Here is an 11,948-nt window from a genome sequence, read left to right as displayed (position 1 = left end):
TGTATGACCGCACGACACACACACACGGGGGCGCTTTCCTCTTTGATTATTACATTCAACTCTACACAGGCTTTCTTTTTTATTCAAACCGAAAGTATTTCATTTGCATATGAGGTGACAAGCAGCAGCCATTTTTTTTTTCTCCCTATTCTTTTTGTTTGCACTGGACACTACAGGTTTGTACCAATTTTTAAGGCATTTAACCATTTGTGGTGAGATCTATGCTACCTTCACTTGAAGATGTACTGCCCAAAGAAAATATTCAGCAACCGACCATTATTATTTTTCTATTCCTTTCTTCATTGTTTAAACGTTGTAAGTAAAAATATATAATTTCTTGTTTATAGAAGGGGCCTCTTCTCCTTTCATTTGATAATCTTTGTTAGAGATTATTAAAGGAAATAGTCTAATATTTTATGATAAGATTAGTTTCCTATAAATCGACGTGTTATTGGCGTCTCTCTATATGGAAAGTGCCCTAGACGTCCGAAATTTAGCCTGATTCTCCCCGTCTTGTGAAATGAAAAGTTAATGCTTGAAAGGAAAACTATTGCATCGATAATTTAATTCAATAAATGTTCCAATAATTAATGCTTCTGTTATGTTACTGTATTTGTTTTGATTTTCCGAAAACTTTCGCAAAAGTTCCGTTAATTTCGTGATTGTCTCTCCTTGCCTTGAATCGAACTCTTCCAAGAATGAAAATCAAAGAAAGCTAAAAAAAATTTTTTTATAAACTTTGAGATTTGTAAGATTTTTTATTAAGTGGGGACACAGGAAAAAAAGGTTTTATATTTGTATGTTGAAAACGTACAAAATTGTGAAAACGTACAAAAATTTTTTTTTCAAATAAATATTTATTAAATAAAGGTCGGATATATGCATAAAAAAGGAAAGAGAAATTCTAGAAGATTAGTACTTTCTTATTCAATCAGTAACTCCTTTAAAAAGATAGTGAGATATCATAAGTTACTTGAAAATTATGGAAAAAAAAAAAAAGAAAGTATTGGAAAAAAAAAAAAGGTGAAATACAATCACGTGATCTATTATGTGTTGTCAGTAGCCATTGAATAAGTGTTTTTGAGCTTGAAGTTAAAAAGAAGCTAAAAAAAGATTTACGGTGTAATATTGGTGAGAGAAGCTATAACAAATATCTATGGAAAAATTATACTAACAATTTAAAATCATAATCTCACTGTTATCTTATTATTTCATTGGTTGTTACTGTCTACCTTCATCTTTTCCTCAAAATCACACGACTCATTTACATGTGCGTTTTTCTTTAGACGGTGTTCGTTGCCTACGCAATAATATTCGCTACTTATCGACCAACGAGTTATCAAACAATATTTTTATTATGAGGGATATTCCCCTACCCAACACATGTTGTATTCTTTCTTCTCTTCATCCCAAACCGAAGTTACTCTGAAGTGAGTTGCAGTATGCACCCCCCTCCAAAAAGCGAAACATTTAAAAGTAAAATCAAATACGCAAACCACCATGACTACAATATTGTAGATGATGAATAAAAATGTTTTGTTAAAATCTTTAATAATTTATTAAATTATTAGTCATTTTGTCGCTTCAGACTTTATCAATTTGTCCAACATGACATTGAAGAATGAAAAACTAAAACAAAAAGCAAACAAAAACACAAATAGAAGTGTAACTTAAAAATAATTGCAACAAGTGTTGAGTGACTGTTGAGTCAAAGTAAAGAAAGAAATTGTATATTTTTCTTTTTTAAAGTTGCACTGAAAAAAAATATTAAAGAGCATTAAGTAAACATAAACATGCACTTAAACAATTAAAAAAAAAAAGAAAGAAATTTAAAGAACAGAAACGCAAGCATCTTGTCATTTTCACTGCAGGTTGTATCCATTCATTCAAACTAATGTTGAGAATACGAATCTTTGAATTTGAAAGCAAGGGAAGGAGGGAGAGAGAGAGAGAGAGAGAGAGAGAGAGAGAGAGAGAGAGAGAGAGAGAGAGAAATATCAGCATAAATAATAATCCTTAACATCATCAGTGCTTTTAGTCGTAGTAGTAAAAAACAGCAGCAGCAGCTCTTAGTACTACTATACTAAAAGTAGTAGTATTTTTTACCCTTCTTCTTTGTCGCCTGGACTTCACAGTGGACACAACCACAGGTAAGAATGACCACCCAAAAGTCGGCCATCAACTCATAAAGAAAAACGAAACCTTTCTATATATTTCTGTACAATTAATAATGTCTGTTTCTATGAACAGATTCCGCCTTCTCGCGATACCAATCGATGACGCCAAATCGGGGACCAATATATTATTATTAACACTAGTGAGATTGATCCCTCAATTTATGACCACACACTACATAAATAACATTTGTGTAATTGTAAAATGTATATTTTTATTGTAATAAATGTATTGTAGATAATAGGAATTTTGATGGGGATTTCCTAGTTTAATGTGTTCGTCATCAGCGCTTATAAGGATTCTGTTTTCTGTGCAATTCCATTTTATTAATCTGTTTTCTTTTTCTTTTTGATTGAATATACACTGTGCCACAAAGTGAGGGTTCAGTTTTGTTTAATAATGAAAGTCTATAATGTTCCCCGATTTTCTTACTAACTACTCATTTCTAAATGTACGACTGCTATAGACTTGGATATGTTGTCTACGAATTATTTCGGCGTGTCTACATGGACATTTCTAACCAATATTTGCCAGAGAACCGAGGAAAGCCATTTTAGTCGAAATTATTTCATTCTTTTTTTGATGAGACCTGTGAGTAAAAATAAATTTCAATTCGATTAAGTGAATTTTATCTTGAAAATTAATCCTTACAAAAAAATAAATCTTCAATTTGCGAACTAGTGTTCAATTACTTCAACTTACTGTTATTTTCTCGCATATATTGACATTTCAACCATAAACGGGAAACGTTTGATTTTAATTTAAAAGTCGCTCTGTTAATTTTGAATGAATTCTTAAATTAAAAAAAAAATTACATCCATAAACAGAAAAGAAAACAAAAACACTTGAATACAATCTTGTTTCGTCTGAATTACTAATTAAATCTTTACAAATTGTGGTTATTTTGTTATTGCTAAAATCCAAGCTAAATAAATATCAAATAGCGACAATTTATTATTAAAAAATAAAATTCTTTTAGAAGCAATTTTGTTTTCACGTACGTTCGTGTATCTCGACGTTGGAAGTTCGAGAAGTTCTGAGTCATTCGAATTCATCTTTTAATGTTTCTATTTTAATTTTATAATTTCTCTGCGTTTGCAGATCTATTATTCCTAATAAACATAGTTTTATATAAATAGAAAAGAGACTTGCCCCCCCCCCCTTTTTTTTTCTTGGCCTTCGGGCCGGGATCAAAGTGTAGTATCTTTTCTGCAGATGCTGCATTGAATGATTGCTGCACTTAAGATAATTTGTACCAGTCAATGGAAGGGCCTCTATACTGGGACAATTATTATTTTTGGTAACCAGAGTGGCACTCTGGCAGCACTCTGGCAGAGTGCTCCCTTTTTGTCTACTTTTAGGGGAGCTGGTTTTTACCCCACATTAAAAACGGCCTTGTGCCTAATTTGCTTTGGTGGGGAAGCAAATAAATACAATATAGTTTTATTTTATGTTTAGACCCATTTTATATTCAGTTTTGGTCAGATCACATGAATTAACCATTTAAATAGATACACATTTAGTTTTCTTAAAGTTAAATCGCGCTTAGTTTTTAATTTTTAATCTATTTACATTGTGTCTGCCTTGTGTTTACTGTAAAGGCTGAGGTTCTTTTTGTTATATATATATAGAGAGAGAGATAAATGTTCAAACGTTTTTAACTTTACTAAAAATTTTAATTACAACACATCCACGAAAATACATATTTTAAACGAGCAAGTTATATAAAAACGAAATCCGAACACCCACATGATTTATTTATAAAACCATCAGTCGTAGTTTTATTATTCTTAATGGGTTATTGTTCGAATCAAAGATGACCAACTATATTCCAAATTAAAGTTTTAAAATCCCCGACACAATTTGAACATTGGGATAGTTCGTTTACTTACATCTATTATTTTAACAACGATTTTTTTTTAAAGGGATCAAAATTTACACACAAACGACCAATTTATGCGAATCTGAGCCCCCCCCCCCCCGCGTGAACATTACTAATCGTTCGTTAGTCATCTCGATATTAATAAAATTGTGACCACTTTTCTCGTGTGCCTGTACAATTTATTTAGTATTGATTATTCATTGAGATAAAAAAAAATGCTGTTTCGTAAAGTGCTAAAATGATCTTTTGAAGCTTCTATTTTAAAAGTAATTTAATTACGAAATCCGCATTTCGATTTTTTATTCATAAACAAGTCAGCCATTTTAATCTGTAAATAGTTGACTAAAAGAGAAAAAAAAATTATTTTTTTTTGTAATCCTTCAAAATTTAAAAGCAAGTTTGAAGCATTTAAACTTCTGATTAGAAATTTTTTTCTGGCTTTAAAATTCATTGAAAGTTTTGGAAGCTATTTAGATTCAATAATTTAATAGATTAATAATATTAGTACTCTGTTAAGTTAAGTTCTGTACTAAATTATTTAATTATATTGTTAGGTGAAAATATAGAGTAGTTACCCCCCGTCCCACAATGTTAAGAACGATTTTCTAAATAATATGCGGCTTACGGATCGTGCTGGAATATTATTTAGAAAGCTATTCTTAACATCATGTTAATAACATGGGAGGGGTTCTTTAATAAGTTTGTACTTTCACCTAACAATTTAATTAATAAATTTGTGAAACTGAAACTAGCTGGAAGTTATATTATTACAGATGAGGTTTAATTATTAAATTCTTAATATATCAGGAACTAAACCTGAATGAACAACGTATTCTGCTGACTTTGAGTCGAGTACTTTTCATTTTTGCAACAAAGCAAAAACGTGGTACTTCTACAGTTTATGAACCGTGCTAGTTTTTAGATAGGATTTTTAAGATAAAATCAATTTTTACGATATCTTTTAAATTGTTACGTGCATTTACAACCCCCCTCTCCCATGATAAGAATCTGAATAATAACGCTATTTCACTTATTTCGTAAACTGCAGAAGTACCCACAAAATAAAAGTAAATACTTCCGAGTGACATCGAGTAATTGCAACGACTACTAAAAATATTGATATAAGTTTTTATGTACAATGTTTTTTTGTTTTTCATTTATTTTTTTTTTATGTTCGTTCATCATTTATCTGTTTAAACACGCAACCTTTACCAGAAGTTTTGTGCTTTTAAAGTTTTAACGCAACATTTCAGAACAAAAACACAAATCGGATTATTATCATTCACCAGTATAAAAACTCATTTATTGCATGGTTGTTTAATTTTTTTTTTTTTTTTTTTTTTCAAATACAATAAATTCACTTTTTTTTGTTCTCCATCCCATCTGCCACTTCCTGTTTCTCGCTTCAACTTTCAAAGAAGATCGGGTGCTTTGCTTGTTAAGATAGTCGACAGATCGATTTTTTTTTTCATTTTAAAATGTCCTTTTAAGCAAAATACTTACTTTTCACGTCGAAAATAGTAATATATCCAAGAATTATGAAAATTCATAGAGTAGAACAGCTATTGTTTTTAGTAAAAAAAAAAAAAAAAAAAAAAATACGCTATGAAAGGGGAGATAAATATGCACCCTGTATTCGTAATTCTCAAGGTGTTTACATCTAGAGAAAAGGCAATTTCCCCCAAGTTTCCGTAAAAATTACTTTTAACTATAAATAATTTTCTACTCGAACTTTCCTATTTTTTTGGATATATTACTATTTTCGTCGTGGCATGTAAGTAGTTGTTTTTCCTTAAAACCACATATTTAAAAAAAAAATCGATCTGTCGATTCTTTCTTAACAAACACCAAAGATCGTTTTAAAACCTTGTATTCATTTTCTTTGTCCTTATTGTCCCTATTTACTTGCCCCATCATCCCCACGAGGGAAAATTTAGGGAGTTTTTGATTAAAAAGGTATCAGATCAAGGTAGCTGGATAAGTAAAAAAAAAAAAAAAAAAAAAAAATTCACAAACTTTTTCGCTTCCTCTGACGAAACAGATAATACACTGTAATCCAAATCCGACTGCCATTATGGCATAAGTTAAAGAGAGGTTTGTTTGTACTGTTCTATTTTAGTATTAGTGTAAACGAATAACTTTATGGGTTTGTATTACTGTACACATAGAGTCGAAAAAGTTATCAAAAAACAAATATATAACAAATAAATGTTATCAAAGGCAAGATAACTTACTTTTCTACCAAACTGGATATAATTTTCGTGTTTTTATTCAATGTAACATGTTTATTCAGCTCGAAAAACATGCAGTGTTTACCGATGTATTGGAAAATTCAAAATGGTGGCCGACTCTCTCTTAAACACGGTAAGTTCGGGAAAAGGTGTTATAAATAATAAACTAGACAAAATACTTTTAGAAATTCGCTCAATATATATTACCGTGACATAGGTTAACATATATTCGGTGTTTTTTTAATAGTATTTTGTCTAGCTTATTATTTATAACACCTTTTCTCGAAATTACCGTGTTTAAGAGAGAGTCGGCCGCCATTTTGAATTGTCCAATACATCGGTAAACACTGCATGTTTTTCGAGCTGAATAAATGTTACATTGAACACAAAAATATATCCAGTTTGGTAGAAAAGTAACTTATCTTGCCTTTGATAACATTTATTTGTTATATATTTGTTTTTTGACAACTTTTTCGAATCTATGTGTAGTGTACAGTAATACAAACCTACTTTATTTTTTAAATATTCAAAATGAAACTTAGAAATAATTTATTTTCACTAGTAAGAAATTGTTTGGTGCTTATGCATACTTATGTTACCGTGCTGAAATAATAATGTTAGTGTTTAGAATGCCGTTCTTAACATGTTTTGTGACTATTCTGTGCTTTCACCTAACAATTTAACAAAGGAGATATCGTGAAATTTGAATTTAACTTAAAAATACTAATTAAAAAATAGCACAGTAACATAAGTGCATAAGCACCAATTGTTTTTATAAATTTTTATTTTTTGTATTTATGAATAAAAACTAAGATCCGAAGTCATCTTAATTTTTGACGTTTAACGGAAATTAAAAAAATTCTTTTTTTTTTTTTTTTTTTTTTTTTTTATAAAAAAACAAAACAGGCATACGTCGATATCGGAATACCCTGGCCAAATCAAAATCACCGTAAAAACATCGTCTGCGCATTTATCGAACCGGAAACTTGAAAATAAAATAAAACGAACATTTTTTTTGTTTCTCATGCGACCTATTATTATTTTAGTTGAAACGAATTACTATTTAATTATCTTTCTTACTAAAATAAAATATAATTAATTTTAATTTTTTTTCACTGAAAATGAAATAACGAAATAACCCCCCCCCCAAAAAAAAACTCCAATTTCTGCTTGGTCAAAACACAAGTAAGTAACAAAGAAGAATTTTTTTTGCCGAACACAAAATATTTGAAAACCAAAACATTTATTGTATAAAAATGTATCAATATATAATTGTAAAAACATTTATTTTAAAGTCTGCGTAAGAAAATATAATTTTCATAAAACAATTTCGTAATGAAAACAACATTGGATTTTTATAAAGTAAAAAAAAAATATTAACATAATTAGCAGGTACGCATGGAAAAAATAAAATGAATTAATTTTATTTTAGTAAGAAGGATAACGAAATAGTTAATTCGTTCTTACTGAAATAACAGGGGAAATACATCTTTTCTGGTAATAATAAAAATAAAGTTCGTTTCATTTTGTTTTCGAGTTTCCGATTCGATTTTTAAGTTTTATGTGTGGACGATTTTTTAAGCGGTGATTTTGGCAAGGGTATTCCGTCCGATATCGACGGATGCCAACAAAACATTTGATCATGCCGATGATTTTTATTGGATTAAAAAAATATAAATTAAAATATCCGTTTGCCTTTCCAGTCACATGGGCGTGGGTGTTATTTTGTTTATTTTTCTTACTTTTACGATGGAATATATTGTTTAAGCTTGTGAAAGAATGCTTCAAAAGTAAAAATTATATTAATAAATATTGATCAAATGACGCATTACTGGCTAATTCCAAACAACTCCAAACAATATTGTTTCATTTGTCGCCAATATTGAATTAAAACAATTCAAAACCTGAATGCTATTTTATTTTGGTCGCTAAGAACTAAGATTTTAGGATCAGCGGTTAAGTTATCAAAAAGCTTATAAAATGTTATCTAAGGCAAAACTAATATTGATTGCTGTTTAACAAATTAAAAAAAAAAAAATACAAAACAAACTTAATCTGACAATGGCGAACAATCATTTGTTTTTCAGAAATTTTCAAAATCAATCTTATTAATCGAAATACCTTTTAATGTATTTTTCTTGAGTATTTAAATATATTTCTCTAAAAATCCATTGTATTTATTTTAAATAAATTGATTCAAGGTTGTCAGTCTTTGTGTGTTTGCACTCTATTACCCTAATGACGCTTACATTTAGTGCAGTTCTATTTTTAAATCTATACAGTTCATAAAATAATTCTTAGATCCAATTCAAGCTGAAAATACGTTTCCAGTTACCGTAGGAAGTTGGTTCGGTTATTTTTATTTTTTGTTTTTTAACCAAGAAAACTATTAGCTAGTCAGTTTTCTTCTAATCTGTTTTGCTAATGTTTATTTTTAACCAGAACTTCGCATCCTTCCGGTCTTTATTCTATTATTCGTTTCGGCTTTTCGTTTATTTGTAAACATTCATTTTTCTCCATCGGCTCTATTTATAGATGATGTCCTCCTCTTCTCTTTCACACATTTATAATGTCATCTTTACTAGAGCTTTTACTTAAAATCATTGTTCGTTGGATGTTCGTGTAGGATTTGCATTTCTATCGTTTTTTTTTTTTCAAACGTTTATATCTTCAATTAGCTCTTTTGCACGACGTCTTTTTTTTTTCTAATAATAACTGTTCTGCGTGTAGATGGAACTTTGCTATTGTTTAAGGTATTTTCGTGTTTATTCACTCCTTGTTTAAAAAAAAAAAAAAGCAAATAAATACCCCCCTCCCACCTTTGTTAACACATCCTTCTCTTTGTTGTCATTTCGATTCAATCTTTTACGTCGATCAGATCACTAATAGTTTCTTTTTTACCCTTAAAATTTCTCAGATTCTAAAATTGTCCGACATTTTTTATGTACCTTTTAAAGGACTTGTATATTGTAACGCTTTCTATTTTAGATTTCTCGTGTTTGCTTTTCCTATGTAGTCAAAACAATTCTTTCTAACTTTGTGCCCTTGACAACAGCCAGCTAGCTGCTCTTTTTTTTCTTGTGATTTAAGAAAAAAAAAGGTAACAACCCTTTTTGCACATTTTTGTTCATAAAAAATATTTTTAGAAGTGTTTATGATTGTGTGTGGTCTTTATTTAAATAACGTAGCAGTCGTGACGTAGCACTCTACTATTTTTTTAGGAATGCTTTTATTTTTTATTAGTTTGCTTTATACCGCAATTTAATTTTGTTGTCCTTGACCCCAGATATTTAGTAAAGATTGACAAGAAGAGAGGAACCTTTGAAGAAAATAAATACGAACATGCCAATTCTGTAAAAATCGGTCTGAATGTTTATCGAACAGATTACTGAGTAAGACAGTAAAAAACAAAAAAAAAAACAAACAAAAAAAAACAACAACAAAACAAAAAAAAACACACAAAACAAACAAACTTAATGTTTTATGTGTAACTGTTGATATAATTGTTATTTAAATCAAATATCTCTTTTAGAGCTTTTTTTTTTTTTTAAACAAAACATCAGAACAAAAAAGATGGTGTAAATCAGACATTTGATTTTTGTTTCCTCAAATTGTTGTAATCACTTTGTTTCTCAGTTATTATTGTCCATTTTGGTGGCAGCTGTTTTTCTCTCTTTCCCCCTCTCTAACTCTCTCCATACTCCTCCTCTCCCCCTTCCTCATATTCCTTTTTTTTTCTATTGTTATTACAGCATGACTACTAGCCCGTTGTACAACTATTGATTTAAAATTTAAAAAAATAATACAATATTTAGTCACATTTTTAAAATGGTTAGTTTTATATTTTATTACCCACCCCCTCCAATAAAAGCAACCAGCAACCTTTACATAAGTTTCCTTTGCACATTTAATCAAATATTTGAAAAGGTTTTTCTTTGTAAATTTTCGTGCTTTTAAGTAATTTATTTTCAAATATTTTCTTTTGATGACATAAGTTTGAAATATTTTCGATTATTGTAAGCTTGTATCATTTATTTGTTATTCCTATGACATTTCTGAAATAAAAAAAAATAAAAAAACAAAAATGTGTTCCTCCAACGCGAGACACAGACTTACCTCCCTCCCATATGTAACTGTAATTTAATTTAATATAATTTTTGTACCGTTTAAAAGAAGTTTTAAATAAACTAGTAATATTTAAAACATTTTTCCTGCATACGGAAATAATGAAAATGCGAGACCAAAATCGTGTTTACATTGTTGACGCCTTAAAACATTTTTATGTAGTGATATTTTTGAAAGCGTAAATATGCTCGTGTTTAAAAAATCTAACAAAAATCAACTAATGTAAACAGAAGGTTATCTACTGTGTAATTAAACTAGCATATTTTCAGTGTTCAATGGTAAGAAAGTGAAAAAACAGTAAATCATTGTAAAACTTTATCCCGCAGTATTTGTTTGTGAGAAAAATGTCTACTGTAAAATTGTAGACGTAATCGTTTTTTTTTGTTTTTTTTTATTATATGTAGGGTATATAGAAAGAACTTTAGTCTGGTTTATGTAGATGGTAGAAAAGGTGGAAGAAATCAAACGGTCTGGAAAGTTTAGAGGTTTCTAAAGCACACAAAATTTGGGTCTCAACTTTAATAATCGTGTTATTGGTTGTGGTAAATTTTATAAGCAGCGTATATGGCTAGAATTTAGGGGAAAAAAGAGGGGGAAAAACAATTGGTGTGTTGTAGGTTATAATGATTGCAGCTCGATAAGGTCTAGCGTGTTTGTTTATTTAAGAGTTGTATTCCCGGATAAGAGATTGTACAACTTGCAGCCAATGAGATTTGTTGGGACTGGATGAGGGAGAAATTATTTGTTTTGTAACTGAAAAAGGAAAGTTAATGGTTTGTGTACGAGTTTATGAGCCAGTTATGAAGTTAGACAGGGTGGTATATGTATAATGTATAGATTAGTTCCCGGTGTACACTGGTGGCGGTATGAGGACTTAAGATTTAGAGAGAAAAGTAGTAACTACTTCCTCTAAATATGTTGATCGTGATGTTTCTCCTAGGAAGAAATGTAGGATTTTAATATAATGAATAAATGTGTATGATACGGTGTTCTAAAGTTACGTAAGATGGTGGATAATAGTTTAGGCATAATAAATTTCTATCCGGCATCTGTTATTGCAAACCTACAGTAATTTGGCTCAGAGGGGAATTTCTGCAATGAAAATATTATAGATATAAACTCATTACTTATTTTACTTACCTTGAAGTGATAAATAAAATAAGCACATAAAATCATTGTTTCAAGAAATCGTTTTTTTCTCAATAATATGTACTATAATTAAATTACAACAAAAAACAGAATTCTATATTAATTTTTAAGATTTAAATTGAATAAAATTCCAATATTCCGCGATATAAAGTTTAAACATAGATTTTTTAGTAAGGATTTCAAATTAAAAAATATATATTTTCACATAATATAAAAAAAATGACTATTGGCACTTATGAAATAGCAAATTCAACTACAACTTGAAATTATTTTAAGTGTTAAAAGGTGCTTATTTCTTGGTGGGATCAACTTGATTTTGACACCTATTTTCCAAAAAAAATGTACAGAAATCTCTAATTAATAAAATTAACATAAAAATAGCAAAA

The 11,948-nt window shown here is 29.3% G+C and overlaps 1 protein-coding gene across 4 annotated transcripts in view; it reads left to right on the top strand.

The window, feature by feature from the left end:
• Positions 1–1,063: 1,063 nt before the first annotated feature.
• LOC145269857 (SPRY domain-containing SOCS box protein 1-like) overlaps positions 1,064–11,948 on the top strand; it is a 130,196-nt gene continuing 119,311 nt past the window's right edge. Inside the window, exon 1 of one of the 4 annotated variants that reach the window (XM_080125608.1) lies at positions 1,064–2,150. The gene's annotated coding sequence lies outside the window, so the exon portion shown is untranslated. Of the gene's footprint in view, positions 2,151–2,536; positions 2,767–11,948 lie in introns of those variants that run through there. The other 3 variants (XM_080125598.1, XM_080125617.1, XM_080125590.1) reach the window with 3 other exon arrangements.

Source organism: Euprymna scolopes, chromosome 4 (genome assembly GCF_053919585.1).
Source record: "Euprymna scolopes isolate OS-2025 chromosome 4, ASM5391958v1, whole genome shotgun sequence".
Taxonomy (NCBI): Eukaryota; Metazoa; Mollusca; class Cephalopoda; order Sepiida; family Sepiolidae; genus Euprymna; species Euprymna scolopes.
The sequence above is the reverse complement of the archived record's forward strand: the minus strand, read 5'-3'. Positions and strand labels throughout refer to the sequence as shown.